The 25,292-nt window shown below is 50.8% G+C and overlaps 1 long non-coding RNA gene across 2 annotated transcripts; it reads right to left on the bottom strand.

Annotated features, from left to right (window-relative positions):
• On the bottom strand, nt 1-24,504 carry LOC148109755 (uncharacterized). Of its 2 annotated transcripts, none has more exons than XR_015724706.1 (5): nt 23,667-24,504; nt 19,107-19,210; nt 6,382-8,980; nt 1,778-1,983; nt 1-1,479 (listed from the first exon to the last, which is right to left on the bottom strand). It is a non-coding gene; the product is annotated as an uncharacterized LOC148109755 (long non-coding RNA). The 2 variants fall into 2 exon arrangements; XR_015724707.1 differs by having other exon boundaries at nt 6,382-6,625.
• Nucleotides 24,505-25,292: the final 788 nt, after the last annotated feature.

The raw sequence follows: 25,292 nt of genomic DNA, 5'->3' as shown, positions 1-25,292 counted from the left end.
TGAACTGCTTATGAACTGTTAACGCACACAAGCGTAAACACGGCATCTGGGCTTGCATTTTATTTGTAGACTTCAAACCTGGTGCTTAGTGTTTTGAAAATGCCAATTAATGGTGTAAAATCAGAATCTCTCATAGGGAAGAAGGAGATTCTTTTGTGGTGCGTCCCCAAACTATCTCAAAACCTCACACACTCAGATATTCACAACACACACAAGCGATAGGACACAAAGAACAAAAAGATTTTTTTTTTTTCAATTGAAGAAGCAGGAATTTGCAACTCTGTTCTGGGTTGTTGCAACGATTTGGTGTGTTTTTTCTGGAAGAAAGAATGAAGAACTTAAAATCAGAGGTACCATCAACACGAATTTCCCAAACGTTGTTCTAGGAAATCTGTCATTTCTACCCACGTCTTCCAGGCCAGAAAACAGTCTACAGTAATATTACTGTGCTTTCATGAGAAGAATTTCCAAGCTACCCCCTGAAGCAATGAAGTTGGATTTGGAGCAAATGGAAACATTTTGAAATTTGCTTATTTTCTTCCAAAATTTGTATTTTTCTTCCTTATTTCCTGTTAAGTCAGTGCCACTCATTAGCAACCGTATTTTTACATTATATACTCAGCAGAATTTTCTCTCCATGACTGTATTCCAAATTAAACTTTTAAGTTTCCAGGAAAAGTGTAACAAATGTTTGAATCGGTCAGAAGTCACACTAATGAGAGAGAGAGAGAGAAACATACATACAACTTTCTTCTTCCTTGGATAGCTATTCCTTTTTATCTGCTTTGCACTTTGGGGGTGCTTTTATTCCTGGGATCTTGAAAAGACTGTTTACAAAGCAAGAAGGCTCCGGAAAATGTGAAGATGTCCGAACTCAGAGCTTTGAAAAGTTCTGACAGATGCTGGCTTCGGGGAAACGAAGGCAAGATTTGGATAGGGCGGCCTACAACCCGTGAGACCGCGTTCGAGCTGGAAGGGAGTCCAGTCTGGAAGCCTCATTCTACAGATAGTGTGGCAGAATTCCAGAGTGTGACAGCAGTGCGCCCAAGATAATTTAGCGATGCAGTTACAAGTACAACCCAGACTCTTTGCGGAGTGTTCTGTAATGAGCAGCTACTAGTCGCAGTTTGGGGTGTCCCTCTGCCAGGACGCAGTGCAGACCCAGCTGAAGGCAAGACGCCGCCTTCTGGCAACAACGGACACGTGACCCGCGATAAGAAGAAGGTGACGGCACCATTTAACTTCCTGCCAAGGTGGCCTCGTGAGGCCCAAGCTCTGTCTTTGCCTGCTCTTGCTTGCTTCTCCATCCCAAAGCCCAAGGCCAGGAAGAGCAGGGAAAATTAGAAGAGCGGTTTCTTGGGGGAAAGTTGTCAATTTGCTCTGATCAATAAGAGCTGTATTTGGATGAGGCCTGAAGCAGGACATTTTGGTAACTTCATCCAGAATATTTTGAGAAGACACTGTCGTAAAAGTGTTATGCTGTTGAGGGAAAAGAAGAAAAACAAAGATATTATAAAATTTCAATAGCCAAAGCAAACCGCCCCCAGATGGATGGGGATAACAGTCTCCAACACAGGCCCTGATAGAAATACTATAGATTAAAAAAATTAGCCCATGGTGAAGACCTGTGAGGAAAGGAAGGTTGGTCAACACATGATGTTAGGACCAACCATGTGGAAAAGATAAAAGATAATTCCTAGCTCCCCCATATATCAAAATTAAGTCCACAGGCATTTAACAGTTAGATGCAAAAATAACATAAGCATAGAAGACGTACGTAAACTTCAGATCTTGAGAGAAGGACTTTGTAGATACAAGAGCTTCGACGTAAGTTAAAAAGTAAGAGAGGATTGCGTTTGACCACGGAAACTGGAACTCCATGGAGCTGTCAGTAATGCTGGGAAGATGTGTGTGCTAAACATCACAACGATTTTATTTTGATGTGGAAGGCTGTTGCAAACCCTCACAGAAGTGCTGAGATGTCTGTAAGAAAAGGGACAAAGAGCACGAGTCAACAGCAAAATACACACGATCAGCAAGCATACACAACGTTTTCATGTACTCATCAAGCCAGTCGTGCAAATTCATGTTGCCCCTTTCGCCGCCGTGGGACCTGCGCTGGTCCGCCCTCCGGCGGGGGCTCACACCGAGAGCAGCTTTCTGCCAAACGGTGAAGTTCATCAAGGGCCTTAACAACGACCCCGTCGCTGCATGACGTTTTCCTGTTGCCGCAAGCGCGCTAGAGTCAGGTAAGAGCACAAAGACCGACTTACAAAGTTTTTCCATCATGGAAAAGCAAAGTTAGCCTATATGGCTAGTAGTTAGAGTTGTTTTCTTCCAAATGATGGAATATTATGCACTCATTTTAAATTATTTATTTATTTATTTATTTGAGAGAGGGAGGCAGGAACAAAGGGAGATGGACAAGCAGACCCTGCACTGAGTGTGGAGCCCAACATCGGGCTCGATCCGCAACACTGAGATCATGACCTGGGATCATGACCTGAGCCGAAACCAAGAGTCAGATGCCCAGCTGACTGCACCATCCTGGCGCCCCTCACCCATTATTATTTTTTAAGATTTAAGGATGTGGGGAGATGACCATGATGTCATTAATGCTAAGGGAAAGACTCTGGGTGTGAAACCCGTATATACTGTATATTCTAAAAGACTGTAAACAAAGCCAGAGTTTTCAGTGGGAAGAGCGGGGGATCGGGTACAATTTTTATTTTCTCCTTTTACGTGTTTTCTTTTTCCAAAATCCAGTGTATTAATTTAAGATAGAAACCCTGTCGTTGCAAAGAGCACGGACTTCTCTCTCTGACCCCCTCACGCTGAGTCAGGTGTCGGTTGGTGGGGGTGGGTATTTTCCCAGGTGGTGGGGCGCAGGCACGTTCTCTCGCTAGACGGGGCCCCACTCTCACAAAGCAGGCCCAGCCCCCCCACGGCTCCTGGCCCACCAGGTGGTTCCGTGCAGGCCAAATCCCTCAGGGCAGGTTTTCCCAGCCTCATGAGGGAGGTACGGCCTTCAAAACCCCAGAGAGCTGATGGCCTACGCTGCCCACAGCCGTCTGCGTGTCACCCCTCAGGAGGCGAGGGCGCTCTCCACTACGTTCTTCGGTATCACGGGAAGATACTGCCACATTTAGGGGTCCTTTTGGGTGGCTTAGAAGTTTCAGGTCTGGGGGCGCCTGGGTGGCACAGCGGTTAAGCGTCTGCCTTCGGCTCAGGGCGTGATCCCGGCGTGATGGGATCGAGCCCCACATCAGGCTCCTCCGCTGTGAGCCTGCTTCCTCCTCTCCCACTCCCCCTGCTTGTGTTCCCTCTCTCGCTGGCTGTCTCTATCTCTGTCGAATAAATAAATAAAATCTTTAAAAAAAAAAAAAAAAAAGAAGTTTCAGGTCTGTTTGTCCACCATGAAGCCAGAAGGGTCTCATTCTCTGTCTTGGCCAGAGGCAAGCACAGAGAAGCGCCACAAATTGCATCCCATAAACGGGAACTTTGCAACCCATTCAGGAGCACCTGTTGGCTGTGCAGAGCTGACCCATTTCGGGGTCTGCTGCAGCTCTGTGTAGGGGGTGGGCTGGAGCCAGCCTGGCCCCTGTGTGCGTCTCTTTCCAACTCTGTGTTCACCACGTTGGCCGTTGTGGGAGTGTTGACACCACAGAAAGGACGGAGAGCTCCCGTGGTGATTCAGGGCTCTGGTGAGAGTGTTTGACTCACATGGCAGAACCGGATGACCTTTTGTGACCCCACGCTGAAGTCCGACAGCATCACCTCCCTGCCTGCTGTGGATGGCAGGTGAGTCCGAAACTCACCTAGTTGCAAGGGGAAGGGGGTTAGTCTCCACCTCTTGGTGGGCGAGCGTCAAGTTTCTTGGAGATTGTAGAGATGAGAAATAGGATGAGGGATACGGCTTTTGGAAAATACGATTTGTCATAGAGTTTTGAAATGTAATTAGGGATTTGCTGTCAGAGGCTATAGCACATGTTTCTAGATATTCTGTGGGCATGGTTACTCTTCCTCTGTTGAGCATGTGTTTGATTTCTGAGAATACACAAAAGGTATTGAATGCCAACTCTAGAAAAGTAGGAGGTAACTCTGATGGTAACAATAGTAGCACAAAAGGGGATGTTACAGCGGTAATGGTGTCAACTTTCAGATGTGCCCTTACCCCGGGCCTGAAGTTGTTTCCAGAAGAGGGTGCCAAGACCCTTCTCAGCTACTCAGCTATCTCAGAAATAAGCGCGCTGGGGCACCTGGGTGATTCGGTTGGTTGTGACTTGATTTTGACTCAAGTCATGATCTCAGGGTCATGAGATTGAGCCCCACATCAGGCTCCATGCTTAAAATTCTCTCTCTCTCTCCATCTCCTTCTGCTCCTCCCCCCGCATTGGCTCCCTCCGCCACTCTCTAAAATAAATAAATAGGGACGCCTGGGTGGCTCAGTCATTAAGCATCTGCCTTCTCAGGGCGTGATCCCGGCGTTCTGGGATCGAGCCTCACATCGGGCTCCTCTGCTGGGAGCCTGCTTCTTCCTCTCCCACTCCCCATTTGTGTTCCCTCTCTCGCTGGCTATCTCTCTCTCCGTCAAATGAATAAATAAAAATCTTTAAAAAAATAAATTAAATTAAATTAAATCTTAAAAAAAAAGAAATAAGCCTGCAAACTTCTAAACGGACTACTTTGAAAGGCAAGTTTTTCTGAGCTATTTGTAAATATTACCAAAGTGACATGTTTACTGCAAAACTTGTTTCGTTGCCTTGTAGTGCCCTGCACCGCTCTTTCACAAACATCAAGTATTCATTAGCATTCTACCAGGCACGTGGTAGGGACGAAGTAAATATCTGAGTGGTTGATTTACCATCCAGAGCAGAAACAAGCCAGCCCCTGGTTCAACTAGATCCTAGGTACTAACTGGAGTTGACCAACCATGAAAGAGAGAAGCTGACCGTTCCTCTTCAAACTTCTAAACAAAATCTCATGTGTTCAGACTGCAGGACTCAGGTTATAAATAATAACCTACAGTTCTCTCGATACATATTCTTGAGTTCATCTCTTTTCAAAGTCCAGAGTTCCAAATCTGTGCATGTATTTCCTCTCAACTTTCTGGGAGGACCAGAGTGGGTAGAAGAATTGGGGTGGGTGCCACAGGTGCTGGTCCAGGTTTCCTCGTGGCTGGAAGGCAAAATCCGACCAACTGACTTATTTCTCCTCAGGCCACTAAGTATCCTCTTTTAATTCTCAGACACCACTTGACTAATTGCTCCTCAACCATCAAATATTAAAATCCTAACCCATTCTGTCACTAGGACAGAGATGCTCGTGGAAGTCCTTCTGCATCTGGGCTTTCCCATTAATTGGAGCTTAGAAATATCCACCTGTGCCCACCAAAGACTGAGGAAAGAATTCAGAATATTTTTTAGTTGGACTCATGATTGCAGACATGTTGATGCTTACATGAGATGGTAGAGACACTTCCAGCTCACCCTATACCTATCACGTGTCCTCCTCCAGCCTCCTTGTAGATTGGTGGGGTCATGTGACTAGTTCTGCCCAATGGGTTGTGAGAGGAAGTGACCTATTACTTCTGGGTTGAAGCATAAAACAGGGGGCGGGATATCCAAGTGTTCTCGTCCCTTTCCATGGTAATCATGGAGGTTCTATGTGCCAGAGAGTATAATCCCAAACTACAGGATATATTCGTGGGTTTAGGACCATGATCAGCGTGTGGAGAGTCTAAAAGCCAACGTCCAAGGAGCTGGGAGGACACCCGGCGTTTCCCTCTGAGGTGGATATGTACCATCAGTGTTTGCATATGTGTATGTGTGTGTGTGTGTGTGTGTGTGCGTGTGCACATGTGTGCCCATACACCTGTAAGGTCACAGGAGTTGAGAACATAATAAATAAGGGTCTTGTTGCCCCATTTGGTAGTTGGCAACCCAGTGGCTCTACTCCAGAAGCTAGTATCTAGTAGGAGATTTTTATAAACAGGAAATGAAGGAAGCCAGAAAACCAACTTCAAAAGGAAGAAAGCCAGTCATTTATCGAGCTAGTGGGGAGCAAAGTATAGTTATTAAAAGCACAGGATTGGAATTCTGACTGCCTGGGCGAGAATCTTTGTTTCAGCCCTCGTCGGGTATACGGCCTCGGGTTCGTGATATAATCTCTATCTGCCTCGACTGGAAAGTGCTGATGTCCCACTGTTGTCATAAGGATCAAAAGTAATGATCTTAAAGGTCTGTATTATGATTATATTTAACCGTAACAGAAGGCAGTGGCTTAAAACAAAGGAAAGATAGTTGCTTCCTTCAAAAGACCACAGCCAGGCCGTCAGGGCTGGTATGTTGCGCAGTGTCAGGGACCCCGGCTCCTTCTCACCGTTGCTGTAGCTTCTGCAACAAGTGGCTTCCGCTGCATGGCCCCAGATGGTCACTGGAGCTTCGCTCATCAGAGTCTCGCTGCGGCTAGCAGGAAGGAGCGCGAGAGACACAGAGGCACAGGGCTCCCTCTGTACATCTCACTGACCCACACTTAGTCCGGTGGCCACACCTGGATGCAAGGGAGGCTTGCAGATGTTGTCTCTATACTGGGAAGCTGCACACCTCACTTAAAACTGTGGCTTCTAGAAAGAAAGGAAAGGGGAAAAGCAGAGGTCAAGGTGCACAGTGCACGGTCTCAAGGGTCTCAAGGGCTTGAAACGGTGCTTGGTGCTTAGCGAGTGGACAGAACATCAGACGCATCCTCCCATCAGAATCCCGCCGAGTCAGAAGCAGCGGGTCATGCCTCGAGCACGTCCTAGACCTCCACTTTCATGCTCAGAACACTTCTGGGCTCAGGTGCCGTATGCAGACTGCGCTGTCTTCGCAGAGTAGTAACAACAGTTCAAAAATGAAAACAAGCGAAAGCAAGCAGGGGAGTAGACTGCATCGCATGTTCCGTGCGAGAGAAAATAGGATGATGAGGGCGCCGGTGCAGCGGGCGGCTGGGGGCCCGGGAAGGCACTAGAGGCCGGGCTCTGGGGAAGGAAGGATCTCAGACAGACGCGTCCACGGGAAATGCAAAGGAGAGCTGCCCTGGTCCTTCCCAAGGACGCACAGGGTGGCGCGTCACCTGGCTCTCTCCCCCCAGCGCATGGAGAGGGCGGAGGGGAGGAGAAGAAATAGGGAGGAGGACGGAGGAGGCTTGTGGAAAGGCTGGGACCTGGTGAGGAGAAGCTGTCACCGCGGAAGCCCCTCCTGCTTCTCCCGCAGCGGCTTTGGCTGCTGGGGCTGCAGGTGAGCGGCTGTCCCCACCCCAGGTTTGCGGGACAAAGTGAGGGGATGGCCTGCGTTGTCCTAACCTTTTCCATCTCTGAGACTCTGGTTACCTTGTTGGGCAAAAGGCGTCCTCTTGGCTCCAGCTCAGAGAGTCCTCTCACAGACGCTTCACCCTGCGAACACTGTCATATATGTGCCCTTGTGCTTCTAAACCAGCGGTTCTCAAAGTGTGGCCTGGGGACCCCTGGGGTTCCCCAAGAAACTTTCGGAGGATCCACTATGTTTATAAGAGTACTAAGATGTTATTTGTCTTTTTTGCCCTCATGGTGGCGTTTTCCAGAGGCTGTTTCAGGCGTACTGTTGCAGTGGAGTGACCACAGAGGCAATGATGAGAATCTCCCTGTCTTCTATTCACCCAGATTTTAAAGAGATTTGCAAATACATAAAATCATGCCACTCTTCTCAGCTGACATTTTTGTTCTGGAAAATACAGTTGTTTTTGCATGAAACTGTGATATGTATATTAGTATGTAATGGGGTTATTGTGTTATTTTCAGCGAATTAATAAATGTTGAAGTGTTTCATAGATTTAATTTCAAATACGGCAAATATCAATAGATATGACCCACATTCAGCAAAAGCTCTTTTAGGTCGTCAGTGGTTTTCGAGATGGAAAAGGGGTCTGAGGCCAAGTTGGAAGACCACAATTCTCAACAAAAGAATTTTTGCATTACTAGTGTCTGTGTGAGCACACACGTACACTTAAAAATATGTTGTGACCAAGTATCCTTTCCTAACTCCAGGCCACAAGTTGGCAAACGTTCCTGTAAGGGCCAGGGAGTGAATATTTCAGGCTTGGGGGCGGTCCCTTCTCTGTAGAAACTGCCCCCCTCCATGGTAATAATGCAGCAGAATCCGCCATCGCCGATCTGTAACAAAAGGGTGTGGCCACGTTCCAACAACAGTTTTTATGGACACTGAAATTCGAACTCCGCATAATCTTCACGTGTCACAAAATATTATTCTTCTGCAAATATTTTTCTTCTTCCACATAAATAGATTTATAAATCAGATAACATCCTCGTTTCCTACTTTTTAGTTGGGAAAATACGATTCTCCATGCTACATCGATGCCATTGGTGGCCTTCGATTTAATGAGTGGTAAAAGATCAAGGGTGACAGCTGGAGTTTGCTTTTCTGTGGGGGGGTGCTTGTGCCTCCGAGAAATGCCTGTGAGGACCAGCTAAAGGCAGGACAGGGAAAGATACCAGTTGAAAAAAGAAGAAACAGAAAATCCAAGATCCTGACCTGGGGTCCAAATTGTACAACCACCTCTGACTTTCTTCCATTCATTCAACACTCACTGCATTTATTGAGTGCTCACTACATACCAGGGGTATCACAAGTGAAAAGGAAAAAATTTGGATTGTCTTTTCTATAGAGACTTTCTGGACCAAGTCTTGCGAATCTGCAAACGTGGAATCCATGAATAGTGAGGATCGACACAGGTCAAGGCGGTGTTGATACCCGAAAAGAGGTCAGGAAGAAAACTGGTGTGCTCCTTCTGGGGGGCAGTTGGGCCCCCCTAATATCTTTGATTCTGAGAGCCCAGCTTCTGGGATTCACCCAGAGAAAATCATCAGGCAAGGGAGTGAAGGGCGTGCAAGGATGTGCATCGACGTGCAAGGATGCTCACTGGAGAGCTGTTATAACAGGATGCCCTGCAGTTGTGAAAAATAATGAATTAGGTAAATACCTGTTACTACGAAAAGAAGTTCATGAAATGATGTACAGCGAAACTGTAGTCAAACAACACCTACGCCAGGGGCCCATGTTTGTGAGTAGATCTATTCCGTTTACGGTGTGTGATATCGACATACCCAGTTTATATGATAGATATATTGAGCGGATGGGTAGAAAAAATTCTGGAAGGATACGGACCCACCAGGTGCCATGTCTGGGAGTTCGGATTATAGATGCACTGAATTCCTTGTACTTTGTACTTCTTGGGGTTTTATAAATTTGTTTACAACGAGAGAGCTACCTTTATAGCTAGAAATGTATTCTTTTGATAATGACAATTTTGGGGGTCCTTACTCGATGCCAGGCACCCGGCCACGTTCCTCAACTCTTCCATTTGTATTAAAACTTGATGAACAATTCGTTGTTTCTATATTATGATTCGTAGTAAAAATAGAAAAATCTCAAGGTTCCTGAGCTTCGCTCCACCGATCTGGAAGGCTCTTGAGGGCCAGCTCCCTCTGACGTGCCTTGCTGCCGCTCTGGGAGCCAGAATCATGGGAGGAGACTCTGGCCCAAATCCCCGTTGCTCAGAAAAGTGCTGAGGTCTGAGTCTTCCCCGCCAGGGCAGAATTCCTGGGGCTTGGCCGCAGGGGCAGGGTGAACGGATTCAGGCAGGAATTTTGTCTGTCTCCTTCTTTGTTTTTAAAAGAAATAGCCCCTGCCGAAACTGGGTTGAGCCCAGTATTATCTGGTTTTCTTCAAAGGCTGAGCCCCGATGAGCTGCTGCTATGCAGTTATGTGGGACTGTCTGGGGAAAGGGGCTTCTGGGGGAGCGTGTGCTCGGCCCAGACCCGAGTCAATTGTCAGCAGGGCCCATCGCTGCACGGGGATGGCCTTAACAGACCCAAGTGCATCGGCGTGAGAGTTTCTGCTTGTAATCTATCCTTCGGAGCAAGGCTATATCCCGACCTGGAGTTTTGCTAACAGTCAACAAATCAAAAAATGACCAAAGGTGATAATAGGAGCCGACTTCAGGGTCCAGCCCTTTGTGCATGGCCCCCTTCCCCAGTACCAGCCTCTGCAGGACGATGCTTGACAAGTCCTCAGCTTTCCAGCTTTTTCTTTTTTACTCAACTTCTTATAAACTGCCGAGTCTGCTAGATTTGAGGCCAGACTTGGCTGCAAGTCCGGCTCTGCCACCTTTCTGCCTGTGTGATCTCGAATGAAGTCCCCAACTCTTCCTGGCCCTCAGTTTACCCACTTGAAAAATTAGACCTAAATATAAGGTCATGTTTTAATTTGTTGACTGTTAAAAAAAAAAAAAGACAAGTTGGGAATATAGCGATGAGAGGTCCCATCCTTCCCCCTGAGGTGCGGCTTCGAGAAAGCAGGCACAGTGTTTGGATTTGGGCGATGTTAAAAGCACCAGAATTAAACAGCTGCATGATTTTCAGCACCAATGCACTGAGCTGGGGTGTTTCCGTGGGCAGGAGCGAGGGAGGGGGGCTTCCAAAATCATACCACGCAGGGGTCCCCTGACCTACATAAAACAAGTCAGTACCCCCTGGGGCCGGCCGACTGGAGCTCCTCCGATCACGTGGCAGAATTAGGCACGGTTTATGGTTCTTTTCAGGGAGATTCTCCAAGAACGGTGTAAATGTCAGTTTCATGAAAATCCATTCTCAAAGCCCCGATGAACTTCTCAATCATCTGCTCCCCCCCTCCCCCCACCTCTCCCAGAGTGCCCGAGGCGCTTCTGAGATCAGAGAGCATAATTACAAATGCACTGGGGCTCTGGGGATGGTTTACAGCTTAATTAGCTCCCGTCCCTGCACTGTCTCTGTTTCTCGGCCTTACACTTGATGCAGGAGTCCTGACTGCCAGAGCGTTCAGACCAGGAGCCTCCTGGCTTGTTAACACGCTCTCCCCCGTCCCTCCTGACACTCACGTCCAGGTTGCAATTAGGCCCAGTCGAGGAGAGGGAGAGGCCTCTGTTTGGGCATCCGGAGCTGGCGGGGGGAGCTGCTTGTCTGAGCCAGCCCGGAGGTGAGGCACGGTGGAATGTGGAGTGGCGGCGGCTGCAGGAGCAGGCACCTGCCGGGCCCAGCCCAGGTCAGGAGGCTGCAGGCTGCAGGTGTGTTTCCTGGGGCGCCTGGCAGGGGCCGGGCATTGAAGACACCTGGGGTTAGAGGGGCTCATACATGTGGGGATGGGATGCCCCCCCCCTCCCGCCGGGGCGTGAGCACGCTGGGCAGCACCAGCCAGGCCCCTGGAAGAGGCTTCGGGCTGTATACCACCAAGGATCAACTGTACAATCCCACCTGGAGGGCCCCTCTCAAAGAAAGTGCAAATAACACGTTGATTGCTTGGTCCTCGTGACTTCCTGGTGGCTGTCCCTGAGTTCCGGGCTTGGGCGAAGTTCCTCTACCCTGGAGGAAACTCACTCCCTTCCCTCCGGGAGAGGAGGCAGCTGGAGGAAGAATCCAGCTCCAGGCAGAAAAGAGAAGCCCTTAGCTGGGCACTGCCGTCCATCAGCGAAGACAACGGAAGAAAAGAAAAGCCTTGCCTCCCTGCCCCCGAGCCCCCCAGACCCCCCGACCCCCAGACCCCAGCCTGGGGGTGTCTGCAAGGGGTCTAGAGGCCCTGGGCTTCCTTAGGATCCAGACCCCACGGAAGGGCTTAAGCCACACCCCTCCTTCAAAGAGGGAGTGGAAAACAAAACTAAAATGAGTACACTGAATTTAACGCCTACGAAACATACCACATGTAGAATCAACCCTCGCTCGACCTCAGTATTCAGGCAAGATGTGCTCCGATATTAGCAGAGATGTATTTTAACCCGTTTGACAGACAGGTGAGGGTCTGACCTCACTGTTGGGGATACAGCTCCCCGCCAAGGGACCCTCTGCGCTCACCCCGTCAGGTTTCTACACACCTGCCAGGTTCACGGGGCCTGGGGCCTGCGCTGCAGACAAGGGGCTCCTTCTTTCAGGAAAGAGGAGGGGGAGTTGGGAGTGAGCGAGAGAGCTTTACACGCAGCTCCTCTTCTCTCTGGGCAGGGATCTCCACCCGCTGGCTCTCCTGCACGGAGAAGGCCCGCTGAGCCTCCCCCAGCTCTGAGCCAGGCTGCAGCCCCGATCTTGCTAGGATTTCTATCTGAAACAGGCATCGCCTGGGGGCCCCGCCTGCCTGGCAGGAGGTATTTCTGAGGTGCTCGGAGGCTGGCAGGGGAGGCGATGACAGCACCACAAAGAAAGCTCCCGAGCAGGTGGGGGGCACGAAGTGTTCCGAGGCCTGGAGAGCGTGAGAATCCTTCTAGCCGAAGTTGGGGAGACCGCACGGAGGAAGTGTCTGTGCCTGGGGCTCTGAGATGACGGACGGGGTGTCCCTGGGCTCAGGCCTGAGAGACGATGGGATGCGGGCCAGGGGCTCAGGCCGGAGAGGTGGACTGCGACCTGACCGAGGGGCCCTGTGTGTTGCTCGAGCAACTGGGAGGGGATCACCTAGTGTCCGGGAGCTACAGACGGAGCTGGAGCCGACAAGGGAGCAGGTTCTGGTTTCCGTGCTGCACAGTAGAGGCTGGTGGACGCGAGGGGAGGAGGCCGCCTCCACTGATCGCTTTTCGGCAACATCTTCACTACCCGTGAGCCACAGCCATGTGTGGTCACGCCGCTGGGCCTCCTTCCGCAGCACTCTAGGGCTCCCTCGTACCTTTCCACCTGTTCACTAGAGAGGTTTCCATGGCAGCTCTCGCTGGGTTTGGACCTAGCTCCAGAGGTCCCAGGCCTTGCTGGCCCAGGTGTGGTTGGTCCCGGAGTCGGACCATCAGCAGCCCCTTGGGGAGCTTGTCAGGAACCTAGAACCTCAGGCCCGACCCACTGGATCCCACTCCTCTGGCTCACCAGAGTGATGTGACTTCCTGAGGGTTTCTGGGCCAAGGGTGGCCCCCGCCTGGGGCAACATGACCTGGAGGAGGGACCCTCCCATGCCCAGGCTCAGGCCACGGATCACAGAGCAGGGGCCAGCCCAGGAATTGTCCCAGGTGCGAAGCAAGCCTGCAGCTTCGGTTTTCCAGTATTGCAGGCAGGAAGCCAGGCGAAGGGGCTCGGTCACTCCCAGGCACACGGCGGCGTCAGGCGCGCAGTCAAGACACACAACAGCCCAGGAATGCCGGTGAGCTCCTGCGGCTGCGGACGTGCTCCGACAAGTTCCATGCGCTTCACGGAGGAGGCGGCCTGTGCAGGTGGAGTCCTGCGCCCGTACCTGTCAGCGCTCACATTAGCCACGATTATCCGGATTCTCTTTCCATTTGGCCCGAGAAGGAGCCTTCACACAAAGAGTTTAGCAGGTGAAGTCACTGGCCTTGCGCTGGATAGAAGAGTATCCACAGATGCGGAGAATAACCAGTTGTGTGTGTGTGTGTGTGTGTGTGTGTGTGTGTGTGTGTGTAAGGGGGGTGGGGCTGCAGAAACAGGACGCCCCTGGTGGAAGGGAAACACCCTGCTTTTCTGCAGGTCAGAGCATGAGAGAAGCTTCTCGTCGCATTTAGGGCCTTGAGCATTTGAAAATAATAAAAAGGAAAAGTTTTGAATTAAAATTTATGGTTGAGCCTGCCTGTCTGGGAGGAGCGGGCTTAGTGGGCACACTGACGCCAGCCAGGCTGCAGGGGCTGGGAGAAATCGGACACCGGCGTCCCCGCGAGGGAGAGGGACGACTCTCCCGCAGCAGCCCCGTGGGGCGGCCTCTCTTGGCCGCGGCTCCCAGCGCTCCTGCACCGGCCACGGCTGCAGGCGTGTTTATAAGATGCTGGTGGCCCGGCCACCCCACAGACCAAGCCCGTCTGAGTCTCCGAGGTGGGGGCCCACTCGCTGGCGGGCTTCCAAAGCTCTCCGGGTGCTTTAATGTGACACCAGGGTTGAGAACCACTGGCTGAGGCCGAGGACCCCAGAGCTGGAGGAAGGGGACAGGCTGCTCGTTTCTGTCCCGTGGCCCTCCCCTCTGCTGGGGGCGAAGGTAGCTGCCTCAGCGGGTGCGGGAGGGGTGACACTGCGCATCGAGGTCTTGGAGAGTTATATCCACTTGGAGAGGGCCCCGGATGAGGAGGGAGATGAGTGACACATTCATCTGCAGGGATGGGGTGTCGCGTCCGCAGACGTGCCCACCCCTCCTGGCCTCTGAGCCACAGGACTCGTCCGACGGCCATCTAGATAGCACTTTTCAAAGACCTCGTACATCCGCGATCTTCACCCGGGTATTAATATTCTATTGACGGGGTAACAAGTTCTCGCGAAGGTCCCGGCGTGAAGCAACACAAGCCTATCTTACAGTGTGCGGGTTAGCGCCAACACAGGCACGCCAGGCTGAAGTCAAGGTGCTGTCGGTGGCGTTCCCTCTGGAAGCTCTAGCGGAGAATACGCAGAGGCCCTCAGCTCTTCCTTCCACCCCCTTCCCCCCTCAGAAGGAGAGGGCCGTTTCGAGCACCACCACCCCCGTTGATGAGCCCTCACCCAGAGCTCAGAAAACTGCAACCTCCCTTTGCTACCCCAGAGACTGCAGGTCCCTCGCCCCATCTTCAATCCATAGGTTCAAAGATGGCCAACTTCGAGTGTTAGACTAGCCTAGCAAAATGAAGCCAATTGCTCCTTCCTGTTTTTGCTTGTATATTTTTGGATTTTAAGATCCAGTAAGTGTGTGCCAGGCCAGATCTCGGGTGTGCTTTGGACGGGGCTGAGCCCTGCTGGCGGCGACCACGGGCCGACTGGAGCCAATGGGCAGGAGGGAGCCCACACGTGGAGGAGTTCGGGCTCCTCTGGAGGCGATGGCGACCATCACTGGTGTCGCGGGTGAGGGTGGTTTCTTTTTGGCGCTAGTCTCTGCTGACCTCTGAGGTGGCAGGTGGGGCTGGGACCGCCATTAGCTACAGAAGGTAGCTAGAAATATGGGAACAGGACTTGCCTCTTTCCTCAGAGCTTCAGAAGCTTATTTACCAAGCCCTCCAGTTCCTAGGTCAAAAGTGCTCACCACAAGCCCGAAGATATCCTCAGAACGTTCCAGGCAATAGTCAATATTTATAACCCGGGACTTCGGCTCAGGTGGCTTCACGAGACTGTTTGAGCTCCACTTAACTCTGCACATTGATCACCGGCAGCAGACCTCTCACCCGCTGGCCCCTCTCGCTCTGTTCCACTGCGCAACTGGGAATACACTTGACTTTCAAAGGCCCTACTTGTGCCATTCAAAGGAAACATGCCCACCTCGTCTTTAAGCCCTATCTTGTTCCCCTGCAGTCTGAATAAACATTGCTCAATAGCCAAAGTTACTTAAGCATCAATCACTTCCACTTCAAGGAGAAGGTAAAGGGAACAAAGATGTAACAGCACAAAAAGATTGAAATTTAACCACTGCTGGGTGCGTTCCAAACTTGTTCAGATTAGTTCTTCAAAAAGAAGCCCCAGAGAACTGGTTACCTCAAGTTCGCTGAAATTCTCTTCCTCTCAAGGATTACACTTGAGGGTGAAGCAAGTCATTCCGGAAGCCCCAGGCAGGTGGCAAACTCGACTAGTGTGTATTTGCTCTCTCTCCCCTCTGGAGAAATTTCCACACACCTTTGACATTCCTTTTCGTTCTGATGTGCCCTCCCTGGAATGGGTCTCCGACCTGGCCCTCCACTGTGTCCCCCTCCCCTACATGTCCCAGTCCACGAGCTTCCGTGTCTTTCTCTTCCTCCTTCCTTTCCCTCTACTCAGCCACGTGCTCGGATTTCACGGACACATGTCCGTGGTTAGCTGTGAGATGCAGAGCCGAGGACAGTGGTTTTCCAGGTGTGGCCCCCAGGTGAGATCCACTCACCTGGATCTTTTTAAGCACAAAGACTCCCAACCTCACCACCTCGACTCAACTGGACTCCGGGAAGTGGGCCAGGGAATCCGTATGTTTAACAAGCTCACCGGTGACCCTTCCACCCAGCTGGGGATCCACTTTTACTGAGGGGGAGCATGGTTTTGAAGTCAGAAAAACCCTGGCTGGATTCTGTGCATTGCTCTTTACTAGTGCCATGATTTTCTTTAACAGCTTAATTGAGATATATATATACCGTGCAATCCCCCCACATACTTGTACATACAATTCGTGGGTTTCTAGTATATTCACAGAGTTGCACCATCATCCATACGACTTTAGAACAAGCGAAAAAACCTGTGTCCATCAGCAGTCAGTCTCCATTTACCCTCAACCCCTCAGCCCTAAGCAACCGCGAATCTGCCCTCCGTCTCTATGGGTTTGCCTGCACTGGATACTTCTTGTCGATGGAATCATACGCTAGGTGGCCTTTTGTGTCTGGGTTCTTTCATTTAGCACAATGTTTTCAAGGTTCATCTATGCTGTCGCGTGTCACCACTTCATTCTTGTCCATGGCTGAGTAATATTCCACTGCGTGGCTAGACCATCTTTCATTTACCCATTTGTTTGTTAATGGACATTTGGGTTGGTTCCATTTTTTTGGCTATTATGAATGAGGCTGCCGAAGACATTCGTGTGCCGCACTTTGCGTGGATGCGTGCTGACTTTCCCCTTGTCCCTGGGAGTGCAATTGCTGGGCTGTACGGTAACTCGATGCATATACCATTTTGAGGAACTGCCTGATGTTTTTCAAAAGTTTTACATTCGCACCAGCTGTGCGTGAAGTTTGCAATTTCTCTATAGCCTTCCCAGTACATGTTTTGTCCATCTTTTTTTTTTTTTTATCATAACCATTCTCGTGGGTGTGAAGAGGTTCCTCGCTGTGGTTTTGATTTGCCTATCTCCAAAGGATGATGACACTGAGCACGTTCTCACGCACCTACCGGCCATGCGTGTCTTCTCTGGACCAGCTACATGATTGGGGACGTATGTCGTCCTGAGCTTTAGTTTCCTTGCCTGTGAAACAGACGTCATCGCAAGGTGGCTGAATGACGTAATGGAGCCGGGGTCCACGATGCATAAGCACTTAACAAACGCTTACCATTTCACACCATTGGTTTGAAACATATTAACCCAGCCAGGCTCAACCACGATTCCCACAACTCCCTTTCCTATACGCCTCTGGGTTCGGACTGACCACAGGAGACACCTGTGGGAAATTTGGAAGACACAATGGTACGGTGGCCATTTTATGCTCTCGAAGGTTGGTACGGGGCACTTTGTTGGTCTGGGGCAGCTTTGTCAGTGCCCTCTGGGTCTCCTCCTCCAACGTCTTCAAGTCCTGGACCAGGTGCCTGTGACTTCTGTGGCTCAGTGCACAGTTCCTCTGAGAGGTCACCCACGTCATCAAAGTTGCATGGGGGACAGGTTTGGGTTCCAGTTCCCCTGAGGGATTCCAGCTGATCCCTGCTCTCCTGCTCTTCACACCAGCTTTCCTTCTCTCTGTGGGTCTGGCTGACCTAATCCACTGCAGGCTCAACACCAGAGGCAACAGCCTTGCACAGAATTTTCCACCAGCTTCCAGTATTGCATAAAACCCAATTCCTATAATAAATCCCTGATTCTCTATCCCTCAGAGCGAATCTCGTCTTCTGAGTGAATCTATGTAATACGATCACAAGGGCAGTTACGGCGCACAGCCCCCCCTCCCCCCCAGAGAAAGCAGCGAGCAAGGCTCATGAAATGTGGTCTTCCCAGAGAAAGTAAATGTGGTCACCTGGAGTTCTCCCAGGACTGGTAACCCCAGGTCTCCCCAGGCAGAGGGAGGCAGAGAGGAACGTTACCTGCCCCTCTGGTGTTACTTTGTTATTACTGTTGTAAGAAATTACTACAAACTAAATGGCTTAAATCAACACAAAGTTATTATCCTACAGTTCTAGAGGACTTAAGTCCAAAGTGGGTCTCACTGGGTTAAAATTATGGAGTCCTCAGGGCCACGTTCCTCCTGGAGGCTCTAGGGAAGAATTCGTTTCCTTGCCTTTTTTGGCTTCTAGAGGCCACCCACACTCTTTGGCTCATAGTGTTTTTCTCCATCTTCAAAGCACAGCATCTTCAAACTCTTACAATGACCTTCTTGCCTTCCCCTTATAAGGACTCTTGTAGTTATATTATGCCGACCCGTATAAGCCAGAACAATCGGTCCGTCTCAAGATCCTTAACCACGGCTGCAGTGTAGTCACAGGTTCTGAGGATTAGGACCAGAGGATCTTTGGGGGCTGTTATCCTGTTGGCTACGCCCCCAGATTTATACCCCTCACCTCCTCCAGGCTGTTCAGTGCCCGGGGAGACTGACCTGGAGCAATTGCATCTAGTGGCTCCCTTGTCATCTAGTTTCTGGTGGGGTTCAACCAATGGAAGCATCAGCAAGGATCAGAAAACAGAAGATCCCCCAGTTTCTCTCTGTTGGCGGGATGGGGGCATCCCCCTCCCAAAGCACACAGCTCCTGGCAGTCAGTCCCTTCCCCTTCTACACAGTGGCAGACTCGACTCCACTTGCTCTTCTCTCTCTCTCTTCTGTCCCCAGGCTTGGTAACAGTAATGTCCCCAGAGAGGGTAACGGTGGCCCTGCCTGCCTTGCCCCAGGGTCCTGAACCATTCCTTGTTGCTGTCTTTCACTCTGCACACACCTCTTGCAAAAGGTCCTATCAGACATAAATATAGCTGCTAAAACTATAAAACTCTTAGGGGCAAGACTTTGGATTTATCAACAGATTCTTAGATGACCGCCCAAAAAAGCACAATTGGCAAAAGAAAAAAAAAATAAATTGGATTTCAACAAAATGAGAAACTTTGGTCCATCAAAGAACACTAGCAGGAAAGTGAAAAGACAACCTACAGAGCAGGAGAAAGCATTTGCAAATCAGATACCTAGAAGAGCCCGATCTCCAGAATGCGGAAAGGACTGTTACAACTCAATAATAAAAAGACAAAGAACCCAGTTAGTAAAAGGGCAGTGGATCTGAGTAGGCATTTCTCCACAGAAAATACGGCCAGCAGGCACATGAAAAGATGCGTACCCTCCTTACCAGAAGGGAGATGCAAATCAAAAGAGTGAGATACCACTTCACACACTCCGGGATGGCTCTCACGGAAACAAGAAGAAAACCAAGTATGGGTGAAGACGTAGAGAAAGGGGAACCCTCATACCTCGCCAGTGGGGATGTCCAATGGAATAGCCACCGCGGAGAACATTCTAGTAGTTCCTCAATAGGGTAAACAGAGACTTGCCGTATGATCCAGCAATTGTAGTCCTAGGTAGATAGAAGAAGAATTAAAGACAGGCGTTCAAAAAAAAAACCAGTATAAATGTTCAGCACTAGCATTATTCGCAACAACCAAAAGGTGGGAGCAACTCAAACGTACGTGAAGGGATGAACGGATGCGTGCTTTCTACGCGGCGCGATATTAATCGGCGATTAAAAGGCATGAAGTCCTGACAGACGCTACAACACAGATGAGCCCGAAAAGGGGCGCTAAGTAAAAGAAGCCAGGCAGACGTGGCCATATATTATTATTATCTGACTTCACCTGTATGGAGTGTCCGAATAGACAAATCCGTAGAGACAGAAAGCAGATGAGCGGTTTTCAGGGGCCGTGGGGAGATGAGAATGGGAGTGATTGCTTAATACATACATGGTTTCCTTTTGGGGGGATGAAAATGTTCTGGAACTAGATAGTGGTAATGGTTGCACAACGTTGTGAATGTACTAAATACCAATGAATCATACACTTTAAAATGGCTCATATGGTAGTTTTATGGTATGTGTACAAAAATTTTTAATTTTTAAATTACTTTAAATGTGCCATATGACTCCTGCCAGGATGAAGCCCCCAGCCTCTGGAGATCCCGAGGTGACGTCACTTCTATGACTGGACCCTCTACCTCAGCCGGTCTGACCCATGATGGAAGCCACTGCTGGCTGTTTACTTCTGGGAGGACCCTTCCTGTAAAAGCATGTCTTCTCCTGGAAACGTAAATAAATCCTCTGCAGTTCATCTCAGCAGCCTTTGCTGACCAGAGCATGGCATGGAGAGCAGAGCAGCTGGTTTGAGGCACAGATTCCAGAAACTTCTTGAGTAATATTGGGAACATACTTGAGGCCACCCTGGGCACTTCCGACATCTCCAATGGGGAGATGAGGACAGTCTGTTCTGTATTCTCCTTCGGGGTCAGGGGTCAGTAACCAAGTGATCTCACGCTACCCCCAGACAATCTGCCCAGAGGAAAGACTGTTTTGCTAGAGATGCGGCCTGGGCGGAAGATTCCAGAGGCCAGCTTAACGGAAAGCTCTTGTCTTCAAAGTCACGTGGGATTCCTTAGCCAGGGCAGCCCTCCCTCACTCTCTCTCCCGCCCCCTCCAAGGGCACCAGGCCCATCCTGGCTGATTATTAAGGTGGAGGCCCTGGCTCTAGCCTGACATGGCTCCTTGGGCAGGGTCTTCTCTGTCACCTCTCCTTCCTGACTCACTTATTCGGAATCTCCAGAAATACTCTCTCCTCCTAGGCTCAGGGTAGGCCAATCTTTCCTGGTTTTATAACAATCACCTCCTGCCCTTAGCTCCATTCTGGCCCCTACTTTGCTCCCTCATTTCTGACCTTTAGTCAACTGTGCTTCTATTTCCTTGCTCCCTGGCCGTGAGGGCCAACCCCTCTGCTCACGACCCATGGATCCTCTCAACCAGCTCCATCATGGAAGCAGAGAACACCTGCTTCTAGATGCTTCTCCCAGTAGCTAATGCTTGTGTCCTACAAAAGAGCCAATGCCCAGAGCCTACAGAGTAGAGGCGTGTTCATTGTCCAGGGCTGTTTGTCGCGATGTGGCACAGAGTTCAAGGTGTTTGCCAGCCGGGCTACTTCCCAATGTGCTGGACGGGGGTGCACTTCAAATGCCTCAAGAGACCTCCAATTTATGGGGGTTTAAGATCAAAACAACATCAGAGGGAGATTGGCTGACCCACTGTGAATCCAAACCAATTTCAACTAAAATAGGAGAGGGGGTTCACAGAAAAGGGATTTCAGATTCAGTGTCTGATGTTCCATCTCCCCAAAATAGGCAGCCTCCTGGGCTCTAGTCTTGGCTTTTTCTTTGCATTGTCTCTCTTGGAGCTCACTGTGCAGACGTTTCTATGATGAATGTCTACCTGGCTGCTGCAAAGCCTCTATTCAGAGGCCTAGCACACTTCAAATGCAGCAGATCCCAACTGAATTCATTCATTCATTCATTCATTCATTCATTCATTCACTGTGCTTCGCTCACCTTCCTCATCTCCAAACTTCTCTGCTTCCTGCCTTCCCCATCCCTTCCTTTTCCTACCTCCAGCGACTGCACTCCCCAGCTGCCAGCCAACGCCAACAGATCCCTGCGTCCTGGGTCCCCCTGCTCCAGTCGACCCTAAACCCAAAGTCCAATGGCTTCAGCAGGCTGTCTCTGACGCCGGCCTTCAGTTCATTACCATGAAAAGTCTATTGCATTCATTCTGCTTCTGATATTTCTTAAATATCTGTTATGCACTGGGTATCGTGTTAGGAGCTAGGATTGGAGCAGTGAACAAGGCTCTGGTGGCTCACGGTCCAACGGGGGAGACAAACGGAGCAGTACTAGGGGGTGAAGAGCTCTGTAACAGGGAGGGAGGGAGACGGTATGCTGGGGCCACAAATAAGGACACAGCCCCAGACTCGGTGGGTCAGGGAAGGCCCCAGTACTCAAAGGACTGAGTCCAGTTCCTCAGCGAGTGTGCAAGACTGTCCATCCCTGGCCTGGGCTCCCTTTCCTAACCTCCGGACTCCTCACATGTTCCAGGAAGCACCTGCAAAGAGCTCCTGCCTCCTTCCAAACAGGCCAACCTTCCTACTGCTCAACTTTTCTTTTTTTCATTCTTCTCTCTCCCTGGATTACCCTCGCTCCTCCCCTCTCCAGGGTAGTCCTCAGGAGCCCCAGAAACACCACCCACTCCCTGAAGCCTTCCCTGGTTTCTGGATTTGCACATATTCTCTCTCTCTCTTTACTGCCCGTATCTGCTTCTTTGTGGTCTACTGGAGTGCTCTGGATACTTCTTTGTGCTAATGAACTCAGGCCAGGACCATATTTTGTTCATTTCTGAGAGCCCCAGAGGACCTACCTAAAGAATTCCCTGCACTAGGTGAAGGTTAAGACAAATTAAGGAAGAAGCCCCACAGGATTTTTGTCGCAGCCCCTGAAACACTAATGGGCCACACCGGGTAGATCTGGACTGTTCCATGGGTGCTGCTTGCTTGTACCGAAACCCTCCGTCAACTCCTCTGCTCCTGCACTGGTCTGGGAAAAAGTCAAGGGCAAGTCACATGCATCTGTGTGTCCGGGGGCCTCAGCCTGCACTTTGCAGGCCCACAGTAAACCTTTCCTGCCCACGACTAAGAGGAGATACTCCAAGTCTGTCACTTTACCCTGCGCTCTCTCTAATGTGCCCCCACTGAGACAGAGTTAAAGTCTTGTACACACAAGCACACTTTTCTGTCTCACACATATGGTGAAGGAGAGTGTGTTTGATTCGGGGCTCATTGCGCTCGGCCATCCTTGCAGCCCATCCTTCTCTGCTTCTCAGTGCACTGGCATACCCTCCCTCCCAACCCAGTTCGAACAGGCCTGGCCGACAGCCCAGGCCCTGAGACCTTCCACCCCCCGCCCCGCCCCCACCTCTTGCACTTGGGCCCCTCACCTTGCCTTAGCTTTGGAAAAAGTTTAAAAGGCTAGTTTCCTCCATCCCCTTTAATTATATTTGATTATTTGATCAGCATTTTTATTTTGTATTAAACATTCTGCCTTGAATTCTGACTTCGCTGCGGGAGGGGAGAGGTCTGGAAAGAGGGCTGTTGGTGATGGCTATATTTTATTACGTGTGATGGTCATGAGTCGGACATGCAGTTCATCACGCCGGGGGCTGGGGGGGGAGGGGGAGAAGGGCATGAAATACCATACAGTCACAGTGCAAAATATTTTTCAAGGAGACATCAAAGCCTTTTTCCACGGTGCCTTGCCTTGACCCCATTTCACACTGGCAATACACAAACTCACGTTAAAATAAAAATACCGGGCTGGCTCCATTTCGCCAGTTGGGCTGTTGGGCTAAGTGACCGATTTTATTAAAGTCACCAAACGCAAACATTCCAAGATTTATTTTCCTTGCTTATAATTTTTCTGCCTTTCCACTGGTGGGCTGTTTATTTCTAATAATTTGGTAGGAAAAAACATGCACTCATACCATTGGAGGTCTTCTATGCCAAGCTGCAAACCAGAGCACATTTTATTGTGGAATAAAACTCTTGGAAAACAGGCTCCGGGGGGCCTGCTGAGGGCAAGTTTACAAGCATAGTACAATTGACGCCATTATAATTAGTTCCCCCCAAAAGTCTTATTTTTTAGGGCAGAGATCTGAATCTTTCTCTTTGTACATGAATATCTCCGGACTAGAGCAAAAACATTAAAGAGAGTGAGTCATAGACCAACTTGGGGCTTTAAAGACTAACGCAGATCCTATAAATCTAACCCACATTCTTTTACTGGGAATGACTGACTTTTATGAAAACGGAGGATTGTAAATCAGAAACCTAAATAGCTTACTTTGCAGCAGATAAACACAGATTTATGTAGTGGCTGAGTTCTAATTTAACCCTTTTGTGGCGCCAACAGTAGACCTGGGGGTATGTGTCGGGGGGGGGGGGGTTGCTTACACCCAGCGCTGGTGTTTCTGCAGAAAAGCTGGAGTATGGCGGTGAGGGGCCTCCTCTGCCTGTCGGAGCCGCTGCAGGTGGGTGCCTCGAGGAGCATGTCCCTCTGTGGCCGAGTGTGCTTTCGACGGGACCATCTCAACTGGGTGCATGCCCAGCCACCTGGAGTGGGTCCCTGGTTCTCCGAAAGGACAGTCCCCAGCTTGATGCGGCGCACGCGCAAACGCGGACTAGAAGGGGTTTCTGCGTGGGTGCCTGTATGCGAGGCTGTCCCGGCTGGGGCTTGGATCCCTCCGCGTGTGACTTCTGGCAAGACACCAAATCTCCCGGAACCTCACTCAACCTTGGCATCCACAGAATGGTGTATCTGGCATGTTGCAAGGCTTAAACAGAATAATTATACAAAGTGCTTAGAACGGCGCTGGCTGCTGATAAGCCCTCGATCCGTGTTAGCTGGTGTTGTTACCCTTACGACCAGAACCACGGGTCACCTGCGAGTCGAATGAAAGTGCACGTTCTGATTCCGCGCACCGGAGAAGGCGCATTTCTGACCAGCTCGCAGGTGATGCCAGTGCGGCTGGTCCCTGGACCCCGCTCTGAGCGGCGGTGGTGCAGAATTCGGAATTCACCAGCCCAACTGTGCCTACATCCTCTCATTCAACGCTCATTCCGGCGCCCTGTCGCGTGGACCGGTCAGGCTTTCTTCCCCTGTGGTTGATGTTACTATTATCTCCATCAACGTGATCCCTGGCTGAGCGGCAGGGCCGGCCCTCAGCGCCGCTTGATGGGGCGGGAGGGGGCTGCCCTGGTTCCCGCTTCTGCTCCTCCCGGGGGCACAGCTCCTCCCCCCCCCCCCCCCCCCCCCCCGGCCTGCTCGGCCTCATGCTTCTGTGTTTAAGCTGGGCGCGCCCCACTTAAACTTTAAAGGGAAAGAGGGCCTGCCGATCACGGGAGGGAGGAAGAGAGCATCTATCATTTTTATGTGGCATTTCAAAGGAGGAGGCTCCTAGGCGGCCTGGGGACAAAGGCTGGCGGTGGGGTTAATGGAGAACGCGGATTTAATCATTAACGCTTAATACTAAAGCAGCCCCAGGAGGCTCGCCCAAGTGGGGGCGGAGGGCGCCCTGGAGGCTCTGGCTCAGCGCTTGGGGGTGGCGGCCCGCCGGGGTTCCCAGGGCGTCAGGGCTCCCACGGAGGCAGTGTCGATGGGGCATCCTGCTGACGCCCAGGGTGGGCATATGTGCCCTTTAGGTTCTCAGCGCCTGAGAATCTAGTATGAATGGGGGGCACGGAGCTGGCACCAACCTGGGGAACTGGATCCTTTCTGTCGGCTGGCCTAGCCCTGGGAGGGTGGAGGCATTAGCCCACTTTTTAGGCCAGACCTAAGAAACGGGTGCGTAAGCAGCCAGAGCTACACACTGCTGGCCTGGCAGCTCCAAGACCCTGGGAAGGCCTCAAAGCCAGCATTCCCATGGGGCCTGGGGCACCCCCCCCCCCCCGCCCTCCCCTGATAGCCCCCTCCCCGCACTGCGGTGAACTTCAGCTGACGTCTGCCGGTTCCCCATCCCCCATCCTTCCACCTGCCGGCCAGCACACCGTGTCTCCAGCGCTCCACCCAGAGCTCATGGC

This window comes from Ursus americanus, chromosome 6 (assembly GCF_024610735.1).
Source record: "Ursus americanus isolate L20-20 chromosome 6, mUrsAme1.1.p, whole genome shotgun sequence".
In the NCBI taxonomy this organism is placed as follows: domain Eukaryota; kingdom Metazoa; phylum Chordata; class Mammalia; order Carnivora; family Ursidae; genus Ursus; species Ursus americanus.
Note: the sequence above shows the minus strand (reverse complement) of the source record. Positions and strands in the feature narration are given on the sequence as shown.